The sequence below is a fragment of the Hordeum vulgare genome, chromosome 3H, assembly GCF_904849725.1.
Source record: "Hordeum vulgare subsp. vulgare chromosome 3H, MorexV3_pseudomolecules_assembly, whole genome shotgun sequence".
Taxonomy (NCBI): Eukaryota; Viridiplantae; Streptophyta; class Magnoliopsida; order Poales; family Poaceae; genus Hordeum; species Hordeum vulgare.
This window is the reverse complement of record NC_058520.1, coordinates 206,023,551-206,036,875: the sequence shown is the minus strand read 5'-3', so window position 1 is coordinate 206,036,875 and position 13,325 is coordinate 206,023,551. Positions and strand designations below refer to the sequence as shown.

The 13,325-nt window shown below is 44.0% G+C and overlaps 2 long non-coding RNA genes across 8 annotated transcripts; one reads left to right on the top strand and one right to left on the bottom strand.

Moving 5' to 3' along the window:
* Window positions 1-1,965: 1,965 nt before the first annotated feature.
* Window positions 1,966-7,836, bottom strand: LOC123443523. 7 transcript variants are annotated; one of them, XR_006630702.1, is made up of 5 exons: window positions 6,545-7,831; window positions 6,349-6,416; window positions 5,869-5,943; window positions 4,875-5,035; window positions 3,499-4,317 (listed from the first exon to the last, which is right to left on the bottom strand). It is a non-coding gene; the product is annotated as an uncharacterized LOC123443523 (long non-coding RNA). The 7 variants fall into 7 exon arrangements; XR_006630703.1 differs by adding an exon at window positions 1,966-2,218 and having other exon boundaries at window positions 3,096-4,317; window positions 5,869-7,832; XR_006630708.1 differs by having other exon boundaries at window positions 5,869-6,602; window positions 7,256-7,836.
* A 2,512-nt stretch (window positions 7,837-10,348) lies between these two features.
* On the top strand, window positions 10,349-12,059 carry LOC123439798. Its single transcript, XR_006630162.1, has 2 exons — window positions 10,349-11,183; window positions 11,337-12,059. It is a non-coding gene; the product is annotated as an uncharacterized LOC123439798 (long non-coding RNA).
* The last annotated feature ends 1,266 nt before the right edge of the window (window positions 12,060-13,325 follow it).

Sequence of the window (13,325 nt, the reverse complement as noted above, 5' to 3'; positions counted from 1 at the left end):
GATGAGAGCAACAAAGGCAAGAAAAAAATTGAGTTGGATCATGAGGAGGAGGAGGCATCAAGTGATGACGGCAAGATAAGCCCTACACCAAACTCGATTTCATACTCGAAGCCAAAACGACCGGATGGGTGCAAGAAAGATGTGCAAGAAAAGAAGAAGAGGAAAGGGGATGATGAGCTCAAAAATGCTATGGAAGCTATTGTGAAGGCAAGAAAAGAAGCGAATGAGGTGAGGAAGATGGCAAGGACCCAAGATGCCGCGGCCGAGGAGAGGAGGTTGGCGGCCGAGGAGAGGAGGGTGGCGACCGAGGAGAGGAAGGTGGCCATGGAGGAGCGATCTAGGTTGTTGGAATGGGAGAAGTATTTGTTTTTCTTGAACACATCTACTCTCAATGGGGCGCAAATGGAGTATATCAATCTTACCCTTGAAGAGGTCTTGATACAAAAAAGAGCCATGCTTCGCATCATGGGTGGCGGTGGCATTGGCGGCATGGGTGGCGGTGGCATAGGTGGCATGGGTGCCATGGGTATCTTCGGAGCACCTCCGGGCGGCATTGGCGGTATGGGAGGCGGTGGCATTGGCAGCATGGGAGGCATGGATGGCTTCGGAGCACCTCCGTACGGCATTGGCGACATGAGAGGTATGAGTTTTGTGTCTCTCATGGGAGGCATGAGAGCATGTCCGGGCGCCATGGACGGCATGTCTCCCGGTGTGCCAACACCTTCGCATGATCTTGCCAACACCCATGAAGAAGAGGAGGAAGAATCCACTTCGGATGATGAGTCGGAGGAAGAGGAAGATGAAGATGAAGATGAAGATGAAGACGAGGATGAGGCTTGATGTGGGCATGAATTTGAACTAGTGGGCATGAACTTGATTGGATGATTTTGTGGGCATGAACTTTTTATGTCATCATAAACTTGTTTGTGTGATTTAAATTATCCATGTCTTTGTTTTGATGTTTGAAATTCATTTTATGTTTAAAATGGGTTAAAAATGGAACACATGACAGACGCTGACTGGTCGCACGCGTTACACTTTAACGCGTCGGCTGGAGCTATGCGCGGACGCTGCATTTTAACGCCTGCTGGAGCTAACGCGGCCGCCATCCCAAAACAGGCAAACCGCGCGCTGAAAAAATATAACGTGCCACGCGTGGGGATTTTTTCACTGTTTTAACCCATAAGACGTAAATAATTCATAGAATGAACTTGATTTGAAAATATTTCCGGATCTGACCCTTTTAGAAACGTCGTAAACCGTGGCGTTGCAGGTCAATGTAGAAACGCGAGTCTTCTACGACGTTGCTGTCCCACTGCGAAACGCCTGTCACCTCTGGCGTTTATTCTTCCCTGCAACGTCAGTCTTTTGTGGCGTTGTTGTACCACTATGCAACGCCGTTGGCGTGTCTGAACCACATGCGTTGATTCTGTCAAGCTGTCAACTCGATGCCCGGTCCTGGGAGACGAACGTTGAGCAAGTAGCAGGTGGTACTATGGCCGAGTAGATTGGGGCACACACTGCACTGATGCTGCTGTCGTTGCTACTACTTTTTGGGCATATGCATGCGCTGCTGGTATGTGTTTGACTGTTGGACATATGCATGCTGTCCTGTTCACTGTTGACGGCGCGTATTGTTGACTATTGGGCACATGCATGCACTGCTTAGGGCATGTACACCGGGTAGCTTTAGAGGTAGTGCCGCCCAGCGGATTTTCTCGCTGTTTTGACTCACGAAATGAAAGAAATTCACACAATAAACTCGATTTTAAAGTTTTTCATGATCTGACCCTTTTAGAAAAGACAGAAATCGTGACGTGGTAGGCCTTATGCGAAACGACAGTCTACTGAACGTTGCAGGCCTCATGTGCAACGCCAGTCTACTGAACGTTGTAGACCATAACAGAAACGTCAGAGGGTCTAGCGTTGCTACCACATGGCAGACGCCATGGACGATGGCGTTACAAAATGAACTACGTCGCAGTACTCCTTTAGCCATTGGCCCTGTTTGGATACTCTAACCGGGTTAGAGGTTAGAGTTAGATTCTAACCCTCAACTAACCTTGAACTAACTCTAACCCAAGAGGTGTTTGGATGAGAAAGTTAGATTGGCAATAAATGCTCTTTCTCAATCATTTGGCTACTTTTGTCCATATTCACTGCCGGATTTGATGTGGCCGGTCGTTGTGTGGCCTTCTCTCGCCCACAAATCAAGTACCTGGTGAAAATGTTTAAATATTCAGATCTGAACGAGCAAAAGAAATCAAATCTGTTCAGTTGATTACTTGCTAAACGGATGAATATTTCGCTTCTTGTCTAGTAATCCGCAAGATACACGCGATGAGGGCGACCGCGCCACAGTGGACTGTTGTGTGGGGCAATTGCCTCGCTCCGCCTACGCGGCTACGAAAGCAGCACGCGGCCCAGCTCACGACGAGCCCCAAGGGAGGGAAGTGAACCAGAGTACAACCAATACCACGGTCGCTCCGCGACGTATGCGCGGCCATATCGACGACCCCCGAGGCGCTCCTCGCCTGCTCGGGCAGCGGCGGCGGCGAGCGCTTGAGCATCGACGACGCGCTGGCGCTACACGCGGGGGAGTTCGGGCCGTGGCAGCTGTGGCACTTCCTGCTGGTGACGACGGCGTGGACGTGGGCGGGGCGGGGCGCGACGGCTGGGCGTGCTGCAGCCGACGGGGCGGGGCGGGGCTGCAGCCGGCTGGGGCGGGGCGCGGCGCGGCGGACGGCGACTGGGGCGGGACGGTGAGGAGGGAGGGACCGACGGGAGCAGAAGCGACGGGAGGGACGGGAGCGGGTTGGTGGGAGGGATCTGGTGCGGTTGGATGTGATTTTTTTTCTTTCTTTTGGTCCCCACCTAAGTCTAACCCAAAAAAGCACCTCTTGGGTGGGTTAGATGCATCTAACCAACTCTAACCCTACCTGTTTGGATTTTTGAGGTTTAGATAGCTCAACTCTAATCCAATCTAACTCTAACCCTAAAATTCAAACTAAGGCCATTGTATCATCTGATAAAGATGTGAGTGCACGGTAGGGCCCCGAGGCAATGAATGCAAGCAAGGAGGAAGCTGCACGTACCCTGCAAAGCTGCTTTCTCATCACATGTACGCCCATGCTGCTGATAACCATCATTGATTACGACCGCAAGTTGGTAATTCTCAACGTGTTGTGTAGCTCGGTGACAGTGTAGCTGCATGCACGCATGGTTGCATGCGCATCTCACGCTTGTAATTCTCAACGTGCTGTAAATCCCAATAGGTAAAAAAGTAAAAGAAGGAAACTATTTGTACTGTGATGGTATAAACCAGAAAGGAGGAAGTAGTTACTTGCATGAACGGTTTCCTATTAAACTAGCATTCCATTGATTAATTTCGCCCGTGGCCGAGAACCAGTACGAGTAATCATTATTAGTACTAGCAGGAGGAAGGCGCGGCGCACGCGCCCGTGGTTAAGCATGTGCATGCGTGTTTGTCATTATTTATTTTCAAATGAGTAGGGTGCAGTAGGTTTGAGGTCAAGCTGGGTGCAAAGATACCAAGAAGTCCCATCCTCGATCACTGATGCATGCGGAATGATACTATTCAGTATCGTAAAACATAAGTTTCAAAAGCTGCTCCGTGCTACCTAAAAATACACAACACCAATTGAAGCTCTACCTTCCTATAGATAGCAGAGACCAATGCTTGAAGATGTGCCATCTCACAGCAGCAGATGTTGATCATCTGACCATTTTGTTAGCTTGACCTTTGCAATAAGCTACAGACTCTGCTCTGTGCTACCTAAAAATACACAACACCAATTGAAGCTCTACCTTCCTATAGATAGCAGAGACCAATGCTTGAAGATGTGCCATCTCAGAGCAGCAGATGTTGATCATCTGACCATTTTGTTAGCTTGACCTTTGCAATAAGCTACAGACTCCACATGAACTGACAAACAGCTGGTCGAAAACAATGCCGTGCTTAACTTGGTATTTTCTTAATTAAATATAAGTAAAACATATAAATTAGGAAGTTTTGACATGAAGATTTCATGATCCATTCCAATTGTTATCTTCGTGTAAAAAATATAGGTTGTGCCTAAGGACCAAAGGCCTCTTTAGAGAAGTTTGTCTTTCCTTTTAAAGTAGTTAGCTAGTACCCCCCCCCTCCATTTTCTTCTCTGCTTTGCTCTGTTACTCTTTTTGCAGATGGTTGGTTCCAGTCTAAGTCTCCGTTCTCTGGCGGTGGTGGGTCGCCTAATAACCAAGAAACTGCAATGTTTCGAGCATCTTTTCTTTGCTGGAAACATAAGGAGGGGACTGCATGGCCACTCCAAACAATCAGGATATACATTTGTTGAATGGGAAGTAAGGAAACAATCATATACTAATAATGTGTAGATCAATCATAAATTCTCATTATGTTGGGATAAAAGCTAGCTAGACACTTTTTCCCCTATCTAGGGCAAGGCTATAGCTCAAGAAAAAGCAAGTAAAAGTTGGAAAATAATTATCATTATTGGAAGGATGCATGGTAAACAAATGCCCTTTTTAGTGTATACATTGGTACTTTGTCAACATGTCTGCTTTGTCGTTGTATAATTTCATCTCGGCTCCATGACAGAGTTAAGTGAGTCAACAATTCCTAAGCATGAACCAAATTAATCTATATAAAAATTGATGCTATAAAAGGCTTATTTATTGACTATTCAACACGGAATTCTTTATCATCAAAATATTGATTGTACTTTTGTCATCATATTAACATTTTGCTAACTTGGGAAGTATAGCTTGGTGAGGGACTAATTCTCCAATCATATTCTGGCATATGTACAGTCTATGCTGCAAGTAACAAACTACATACAAAAGAATCATACCATGGTACAGAAGGAGTAGTAGTCGTGAATGTATGATATCGAATACCTTTGACCCTTCTCCATTTCTACATAGTCACATTAATATTGTTCTGGTGGCAACATAAGATGTGGTTGGTACAATTCGACAACCACTATAAGTTTGTCAGCCATATTCATGCCGCCTGCACATGATAAAACATTGTAAGTATGAAGGTGCCATATGTGTCGTATGTTCACTGCACTCCTTTAGATTCCTCTCTAAATGTAGTACTGAATGGGAAACCATATATAATTTAAAAACCTGTAACTAATTTACAGTTTGATCCTTGCATAGGCCTTGAGATTTCATCTTGGAAAAAAAATATTAAGTGGGAAAATATATCATTACATAATGAAACAAATAACAGATTATTTTCCTAACTTAGGAAAAACATTCCTATAAAGAACTGTAAACATCAAGAAAGGAGAGAATATTTTTGGATACTGGGAGAAACCTCTGAAGCATTTGATCTAAACAACATAAATTATGGGAAATTATCATTATTGTGTACTCGATGTCTTTTAAAGATAAAGTTTCTTCATTAACAAATAGTGGTTAACGACAACAATAAGGTTGTTTCAAGACAAAAGGTGCCGGTGATGTGTACAAACACCCTAGTAGCAAGAGTTAAAGTAACTGACATATTTTACTTATGAATACCAATCTGTTTTCATATAAAATATATATTGGTAAACATTCAAGCAGACCTCACCACTTTAACATAGGTTTTAGATGTCTTTCCAAAGAATTCATTAGCACGAATTATATCTGAAGTGCAAAACACCTCAGAGTTCTGGGCATTCCCAAGCAACAGGGTGTATGTAAACACTTTGAAGTGCTTTAATATGAAGATTAACATAAGAAGAAATTCATGTGAGCATAGCATACCTCTTTAAGGACAAATCTCATTGAAAAATTGTCCTCTTTACACACATTGATTATTAGAAAAAAGAAAAAAATGATTGATGTTCTCACCTCATGAGCTTCAAGGTTTGTGGGGTGGTTGGCAGCTTGATGCTGTATTTTTTTTTGATGACTTCAGCAATTTCCCTTGGACAGAAAATCATAGTCAAGAACAATGTGTTTCATTTGCAGAAATGGTTGAATAGGCTCATACTATGAGATTCACCAACGGCGCTGAGCATTTTTTCTAATATTTCTTAAATATGTGACTCATACCACACTGAATTCTAATAAGTATCATTTCATCATTTTAAATTCAAAGCCGATGTGTTGGTTTCCACACATTTTAAATGCAAGACACTACATTTCCACATATTTTCTTATGACTAAACTGCCTTCATAATATACTACATTTATGCATCTTTTCAAATTATAATGACAATAAGACACACCTCTAGTGAGATGGCGCATACATGCGAAAGAACACATCAACTTGATCATTTGCATCTGCTAATAGTAATGGATACTCCATGGAAGGAGATAAAAAAGTACCTTGTCCTGCTTAGCATTGCCTTTAACTAATACACTCTGTGAAGTACGTAAACTTGTAAGCGCATACACTGAAATTTTCAACAAAGGGAATGTAACAGGTTCCTTGAAACAATGAACCAACCACTCCCCTGTACCCGAGATTTTCAGCAATGCAACAAACAATCTGGAAAAATGCATCTCACTTGAGGCAACTCACTTTGTAAGGAAAAAATACAATCCACAAAGCGCTCCGAAGCACATACATCTCGCTCCACCTGCATGTGTGTGATCACCAAGAAAGCAAATCAAAACAGATATCCATTGCATGAGGTGGGATATTTTTCATATAGCACAGACTTGGTCAAATTCAGATTAGACGTGTGATGTGAAAGTACCTAACAAACCGAGGCAACTTTCGATATTACAGACTCATGAAAGACATGATGCAAATCACTGGCTTAATCTAGATTGCTTGGCTTGCAACAAAAGATGATTAAAGTTCATAAGAAGTAAGATTGCTTGGCTCAGAGTAGCATGCTGATGAGAAAATAAATCTATCGATGTAGCAACTCGTCATTTCCTCGTACAATAACTAATCATAGTGTGCTAGATCAAAGTGAATCTTTGACACATAAATGGATGAACTCTCAGTGTAAATACGTAAGTATATAGAACGTGGTATATGTGAAGCAATAAAAAGGATTGGTATAGTTTTCATAGAAAATCAAAATGAACAATGACCGTCAAGATTGCACTTAACAGTCGAATTTGTGGGATTCAACTTCTTATGGAGTGAGCCATATGTAGGCCATAGTTTTTCATTCAGGCATTAACACAAACACATGTTGGGCATGCTACAAAGACGACAAATATCAGCACAACCGAGATGCATTTTGAGGTGAACAGAAGCTAAGATTTAGAAGCCTACAGTCGTAACTTAGCGTGCATTTGCTTCCCTGATGTGATGCTCCGATACCGAGCAGCATCTCGGAGCTGCTGCATCACCGATCCCTTCCCTTTTTGTGTGGAGTCATGGTGTAAAATTCAGCGTGGATACTTGAATTGGTTGCTCAAGTAGCATCAGTGTGGAGGTACGGGAGCAACAATATAGGATGGCATGCTGTGGGGACGTCGGTCGACGCGTCGGCGTCAAGGCGTGGAGGCGCGTGACGGCTGGGACTTGAAGGCGTGCCGACGTCCGGGTGTGCAGGCACATGGCCGCCAGGACGTGGAGGCGCGGCGCCGTGCGGGTGTGGAGGCACATGGCCGCCAGGAGGTGGAGGCGCGGCGTCGTGCGGGTGTGGAGGCGTGCGGCGGCCAGGAGGTGTAGGCGCTCATCGGGGCGGAGTGATGGGTGAACCAACTAACATACATCCTCCATGTGGAGCTCAATCTAAGGAAGGGGCAGAGTGAAGGAAGAGGGGAAGAGAGGGCGGTGCCTAGATTTTTTTTCTTCCTTTCAAGACGTATCGGGAAGAATCGGCCGCCGTGCGAGATAAGCGGATAGCCATGGACTCAATAAGCGATGAACCAGCTAGCACCCATAAAAATCGGTGACAAAACAGAAAAAAAATCAGTGTTAAACAAAAAAACCATATACACGTGTCAGTGCACCAAGGAGTCAGGGTGAGAACTGGGAATTCACCCAGCGAGCCTAGCTTAGTAGCTATAATATATTGTTATTACTAGATCACGTGAAGACTTTTCCAATTAAGAGTTTTTTTGTCTTTGGTTCCGCATGCACGCGAGTAAACTACCAGCTTGGAAATAGCCAAGCATCCAGCGGCGATCTTGCCATGGTCTACGTCGACCCGTCAATGCTGTCAGCAGTGTCTGCATCAGTTTATGTGTCTTACCGTGGGGTCGGCTGGGCTGGCCAAAAGCCGAGCAATCTCAGGCTGTCCCTTGTGGCTGCTACTTTTTATGAGTTGGGCTGGAATATTATTTATCTGTTTAGTACTAATGCATGCATGCATGCCGCCTCTCGTGCGGTGCATGGAGAAGCCAGGAGGAAACGTCACAGCTTGTGGCGTTTCTATATTGGACGGGAACTTGTGGCGTTTTTAAGTTGGACAAAAACAGAAACGTGAGCTAGACCGGTGTTTTTAAATGCAGCAACAACGCCACGGATTGTGACGTTTTTAAAAAAGCCAGATCGTGAAATACTTTCAAACTGGGTTCATTTTATGCACAACTTAAAACAATAGGTCAAAATAGTGAAAAAATCCCTGCCCAGCTGTCAGGTAGGTTCGGATGCCACGCTGGTAAAAAAAGTATAGCATGCATGTGTCGGGTAAATCCTGCAAAAGAGCCGGGTTCCCCGGCAGAAAAGTTGAAAAAAAGGCAAGATGTGTGAAGAGAAAAATAATCTTTGTAGGGTCCACCTAATGGTAGCCTCATGTCTCTGCGTTAGGGAGAGAAAAATCCAACCAGTAGCCTCAGCTTTTTTTCCTAGATGGATCGCATGGGACAGCAGTATGGTGCTGCTATCATAAGAGCAAGTATAATAAGATACAGTCAGCAAGCTGTAATGATTAAAATATTATATTTTTGTTGAGTTGGATGAGAGAGAAGAGGATAGAGAAGTGAAACAGGCTCTTCGTGAAGAGCCAGCTTTAGCACGTGCTCCTAGGTGATTTGTGAGAATAAAAGGTGGGCCATATATGATAAAAGTAGTACTCTTTTAGGGCATCTCCAATGGTTGTAAGATAGTTGTTGGTAATTTTGACACATAGGATTTTTGATGATGTGTCATGCAATAAATGAAGAAAGAGAGCAAGGTTGTATGTAAATTAACCAACACCCTTGCACAAGCTCCAATGTAGAATGAGAGAGCACCTTATTTATTACATCACATCTTATTGGGCAAACTAGATACAACCCATTGGAGTAGTTGTATGTTAAGGTGTTGGTTGATGACATGACATATTTTACCAACAACCTAACCAACAAACTATTGGAGATGCCCTTATAGCAACTATTGTACAAGCTAGCTATAAAATGGGATATAAAAACTGTTTATAGTCCGTAATTATACTATTAACCATGCTCTAACTCATGTCCTTACTGTTCATTGACATTGACGGCAACTCATGTCCTTACTGTTCACTGACATTGACGTTGCCGTGTACTCCCTCCGTTTCTAAATATAAGTCTTTATAGAGATTTCACTAGTGGACTACACATGAATGTATATAGACAAAATTTAGAGTGTACATTCAATCATTTTGCTTTGTATATAGACACATAGTGAAATCGCTTAAATGACTTATATTTAGGAACGGAAGGAGTATATATGAACAGTAAACGTCAATAAAAAGTTCAAAAAATCAGGAAAACGCAAACCTAGCGTTGCTGTGGCAGGTACTCTGTACCCATTACATGCACATGTTAGCGCAGAGATTTGTCTTATGCACGTAAAGACATGGTGTTTAGCCTCTCCTAATCGCACTGCCAGCACCGCGTACAAAATCCCAGTCGCTCTGAAGCTGGCTGACTGGCTGCCTGCCTGCCTATACGGATGCCCGTGCCTTGCAAATGCAGTGCCACAGGAAAAAGCAAAAGCCTGCACTAGTGAAGATTAAAAAAGCCTACAGCTCGAGGTGGAAACGCCATGGTGCATAGCGTTTCTCGTCTCGGTAGCAACGCCGTGGTGCATAGCGTTTTGCATATGGGCTGCAACGCGAACTAAACTGACGTTTGTATGTGTAGAAGAAACGTCACGGTAGACTGGCTTTTTACGTGGAGCAGCAACGCCACAGACTCTGACGTTTCTAAAAGGGTCAGATTTAAAAATACTTTCAAATCGAGTCCATTTTGTGAATTATTTACGTCTTATGGGTTAAAACAATGAAAAAACCCCGCGCGTGGCTGTTGGAGATCGTCTAACACCAGCGGCCACCACCCCCACGCGCCTTTAGGGCATCCCAACAGGTTGTTGGTTAGCTTGTTGATAAAATATGCCATGTCATCAGCCAACATCTTAACATACAACTACTTTAATGAATTATATCTAGTTTGATCAATAAGATTAGAGGTAATAAATAAGGTGCTCTCTCATTCTACATTGAAGCTTGTGCAAGGATGTTGATTAATTTACATATAACCTTGTTCTCTTTCCTCATTTATTGCATGACACATCATCAAAAATCATATCTGTCAAAATTAGCAACAACTATCTTACAAGAGCCGTCAAATACCCGCACCACCGAGCGCCGCCCCTTCGCCGCTGCCCAGCCACGCTGCCCCGGCGGCTCCGCCCTGTAACGCCGACGCCTTGCCGTCCATCGGGGCGCAGGCGAATCTCCCGGACCAACTGACGGAGGAGATCCTCCTCCGCGTCCCCACGGTCGCCGACCTCGCCCGCGCCTCCATGGTCGGCCCGTCCCTCCGCCTCATCATCGCCGACCACTACTTCCTCCGTCACTTCCGCACCCTCCACCCGCCGCCTCTCCCGGGTATACTCTCGGACCCCTTTCTCCCAGCCTGGCCGCCCCACCCCTCCGTCGCCGTCGACCGAACCCTCGCCGGTACTGACTTCTCGTGCTCCTTCCTCCCCTCCCGCGAGTAGCCCTGGCACCGCTGCGACTTCCGCGACGGCCACACCCTCCTGTGCATCGCCCCCGACGGCCGTCGTCTGGTCATCGATGTCGCCGTCTGCGACCCGCTGCACCGGCGCTACTTCCTGCTACCTCCCGTCCCCCAGGACCTGTCCGATCTGGTCTATCACTGGGAGCTCTTTCATGCTCTTGCCGGCAGGGAGCGGGATACTGGCATTGCCGCCGATGCTCCCTTGGCGCGACTCCGCGCCACAATGCCCCTGCTCTCGTGCTTCGTCGTGACGTTGACCTCACCAGGTGCGAGCTCGCACACTTATTCTGCTCTGCGCCTCTAGTGCTTCCAGTTTCCCATGCCCAGAGACTCTCCCAACCATGTCTCCTTGTGGTTTGGTGCTCCCCCATGGTTGGGATGTTAGGTGAACATGATTGTCTCTTTGGTTTGAACTGCAGAAAACAAGTAATGGCGCTGCTCTCCCGTCGGTTACCCCACCCGCCGACTGGCTAGGTCCACCCATCTGAACTTCCTGCGGCGAATACTCCCTTTGCTTCCCGTAGCATTGAAGATGAGGAGACAAAGTTCTTCTCCTGATGAAGTGGTTGATTTGTCTGATGGCCAAAGTGGAGACGAGAGGAGCTGGTCAACGGCCTGGATTGTGAATTGGCGAGGTGCAGTAGCACTTGCGACAAACAGCAGCATCTTACTGAAAAGAAGGTGCGACACCACCCATGAAAAGAGTGGGGGGAAAAGTTCAGACGATACTAGCAGGCTAACTTGTTCAGCACTGCATTCTTGCATGTTCGTTGCTTCCAAAAAATTTCCGTGATGCGTTCTTGCATGTTCGTTGCTTCCAAATTTGAGCCTTTAAATGTAGATGCTGGTAGCTCATTCTTTAATTCTTAGGGCACCACTGATGGCCGGTCCCTATTACCTTGATGTACTATAGTCTTCCGACCATTACAAAGCCAATATTCAATGGAAAACCCACTGTTTCATGCCAATTCGCAAACAAAATGAATTGTTGTAGTAAAAAAAAAAGGATAAGAATTGCTCTGGAGTTGTCCATGTGATACTGTACAAGTATTTTTTTAATTGGTGTATTTGAAGTTCATAATAATTTGTCGAAGAAGGTTCACTTCATATGGACATGAAGTTGTTCTTTTATCCTTCTCTCACATGCACGCGCAAGATGCTGTCCACTTCTGTCTCAGACTTTTTGAAGTTTCTTGCATATGATACTCGACAGTTGCTCTCTTTGTCTCAACACGCAACAGTAGCTGTATATTTCTTCCACGCGCACTACACGTCTACACGACCAACAAGTAGTAGTGGTGTTTTGTTTTTCTGTGTAAGTGCATCTCTTTGCACCTTGGTGAGTAGCAAAACTCACGTTGTAGCAAGCAAAGAGCACCGGCTACTCCTGTTCCATGGTTGTACATGTCCTCTCTCTCCCTTGATACAGATAATAATTAAATATACGATTTTTTTATCAGTTATTTGTGTGGTATGGGTGCCCTCAACATGTTTACATAGAAGTTCTTTTTTGAAAAAAACAAGAAGTTCAAATTTAAAAAATAGAGATGTTCAAGATCATAAAAAGGCTTGTAATTGTTTCAAAAAGTAGAAAAAACTAGAAGTTCAAATTTAAAAGATCAGGCAGTCCAATATTTATTACAAAACTAGGATATTTCGATGATAAAAGAAATAAACCTAGAAGTCCAAATTTAAAAAATAGAGAAGTGGGATATTTATAAAAAAACTCATATTTTCCTTGTTCCTAAAGAATAAAAATGAAGAAGTTCAAATTAAAATAATGGAGTAGTTCGACGTGTAAAGCAACCGGATTTTTTTTCTTTACTAAATTAGGAAAAGTGAGAACTTCAAACAAAAATGTGACATAAGTTCATAGTGAAAACAACGCGAAGTTCAAGTACTACAAGGAATGCATTTTAGGTGATAATAAAAGAATAGAAAAATAAGAGCTTAAAAGGTTTGTTGAAAGAAGTTCACGTGCTCCACCCGGGGAAGTCCAAAAATCTTTGAGAGACAGGTTCACGTTGTATTTCCATGTTCAAAAAGCACAAAAGATGGTGTTTCCTGAGTTTTAATATAATTCTATCAATCCACAAAGAAGTTCAGTTATTATTTAGGTGCAAATCGGTTTCAAAAAAGGAAATAAAAAATACAAATTACAAAAACGGAGAAACTCCACGTACTACATGGTGTGTGTTTAGTATGAGAAAAATGAATAAAAAGGCAAGGTCCATTTTTTGGTTGCTATAAGTTTGCGCGGTCGGAGAAAGGTAAAAAATTATTCCGAGAGAGGTTTGTTGAAAAAGGAATATCATTTGTGTAACACCGACGAATGGATATGAAATTACAAACGAAAATACATGACAGAAGGTCAACGTGAAAATAACGAAAAGGTCAACTACTACACT